This window comes from Lactuca virosa, chromosome 7 (genome assembly GCF_052849685.1).
Source record: "Lactuca virosa cultivar CGN04683 chromosome 7, Lactuca_virosa_CGN04683_v6, whole genome shotgun sequence".
Classification (NCBI taxonomy): domain Eukaryota; kingdom Viridiplantae; phylum Streptophyta; class Magnoliopsida; order Asterales; family Asteraceae; genus Lactuca; species Lactuca virosa.
The window spans coordinates 243754804-243757046 of NC_136432.1; the positions used below are offsets into that span (position 1 = coordinate 243754804).

At 32.7% G+C, this 2243-nt stretch overlaps 1 long non-coding RNA gene across 1 annotated transcript; it reads left to right on the forward strand.

Annotated features, from left to right (window-relative positions):
* Positions 1-639: 639 nt before the first annotated feature.
* LOC145126040 (uncharacterized) lies at positions 640-1284 on the forward strand. The gene is made up of 2 exons (XR_013716280.1): positions 640-984; positions 1068-1284. It is a non-coding gene; the product is annotated as an uncharacterized LOC145126040 (long non-coding RNA).
* The last annotated feature ends 959 nt before the right edge of the window (positions 1285-2243 follow it).

The following is a 2243-nucleotide window of genomic DNA, read 5'->3' on the forward strand; positions in this document are numbered from 1 at the left end:
GATGTCCATTTAGCCAACCCCTTTTGAAAATCCAAACTAAAAAAAGCTATTGAAAAGGAAGTGAGTAATTAATAAGTAATAAGTGTGTGTCATTGGAGCAGCCTTAACTTTGTGTCGTTATGGCAGCTTTCACTTGTATTAGTGGGAGGATTATGTATTATGCTTCACATCTCTCCATTATAATCTCTCTCAACTACATTACTCGGGTCGGATTCTCATGATCTATGGGTTTGGAGTATGGGTTATTCGTGTCCTTACGTGACTTGTACCTCACGCATGCATCGTTGTACTTTCTTAAATTAATCCTTTCAGGCTTCCACATGGATGCTGCTCAAACCCAGTTGTCAAAAAATGAAATAAGAATCAAACCCGACCAATCAGATCCGGGTCAACCCGCCCCGAAAGAAAAGAAAACAAACATTTAATTTGTTAAATGAAAAGTGAAGATTGATTTGCTTTAAAAAAGAACCAATAGGATCCTATTGTTGTCGCACTCCGTATCAAAATTAAATCATTTTATTTTTATACATAATTCAGTAAAAATATAATTTTCATATTTTTTTAACATCTAACATAATAAGTACTATAGTTTAAATAGTGTACACTTTTTTGATGGCTATTCATAAATAAACCAAGCATTCAAGAGAGGGAAGATTGCATGTATTCTATATATAAGCCTCTCTCTTTCCCCCAAACACTAAAAATAACTACACAACCATGGACGAGTTGGGTCCAGAAAGATCGGACCACATGAGCTTCCACCAGGCTCCACCTTACAGTAGCAGTGAAGATTGGTGGAAAACCTACGAAACATCAATTTCTCTAGGATTTCTTGCAACTGCCGTCTTCATATCCATGTTCATTATCATGGCCATCATTGAACATCTCTATAAACTCAATGCTTCATTCGATTTGACTCGATACACTAGCCACCAATCCAATGACCCGAGACCGGTGCACAAGCTTGTAGATCCACAACCACATGTAAGTTACTTTGAGATACTCAAACTTGTGTTGTTAATGATCTACATATGGTACAAGTCATTAAAGCATATTCTTGTTACTAGGTACAAGAGAGAAATGCAACGGATTTATCGATATTGATGCCGGGAGAGAAGTACCCGACCTACATTGCACATCCGACACCTCTACCTTGTACAAGGGAAGGAGTTTATTGGCCTTCACATTGTGTTCATGATTTTTCCAATCCTTAGTTTTTCTTTTTTTTTTGGATAAATCATAATCTTACTAGTTTTTACTCGAAGGGTTGTATCTTTTTTCATACCACTTGTCTTATTCTGTATTGAAATACATTACTTAGGTAGTGAAGTACATTATTCTTTTAAATCTTTTTTGCAAAAAACGACATGAAAATGATGGTTGGATACCGTTCAAATAAAGGTGGAATAGTTATAAGGAATTTTGAGGGAATTGAACACAACACGAATCAAACATACGACTTATGCTTGTTTGGTTCGGTTGAGTGGAATGAGAAAACGAATGGACGTAACAAGTAGTATGATGATCAGTTATCGTTAAATTGGTTGTTTCATAGTAGTATCTATATGTAAAAATGCTGATGTTGACATTGAAAACCAACATTTTTAATATTCCATTTTTTAAATGTCGGCATCTCATTTTTTGGTGTTGGATTCGTTTATAAAAGTTCAAAGTTAATAAATATCCTATAAAACCGATTTTAAAAAGTTAGTATAATAGTAACAATCTAGTTCAAATGTTTAATTCAAATAGTAGGTCAGTTTAAGTTTTTATGAAACTAAAAGTCGGTTTTTATGAAAATAAAACTAGATAAAAAAACAACGTCGCATCAGGACCATATTAACAGGTGAAGCGAATTTCAATTAAACCTAATACTAGTTTCAAACATTCTATAAGAACTTCTCCAAACCAATAAAATCTAAAATTGATGATTTCGTCAAAAATACCAAATGATTAGTGAAAATTATTATGGTCTATTTCGGAAAATGTATAAAAGTTGGATTATTTATATTAATTCTTCATAATCATATGATTAATAGACTAAACTTGTTGTGAGCCACTGGATTTCAAATATATTTACTTAACCATTAACAGTATTTTAACGACTATAAATGTTTTTTTGGGTAATGAAACATGTTAATCCAAACATTATGAAACATGTTACCAAAATATATGTTTACAAACATGAAAACTATATACTAATGCCCATTTTACCCCTACAATATGCATACATTCTAATCCAA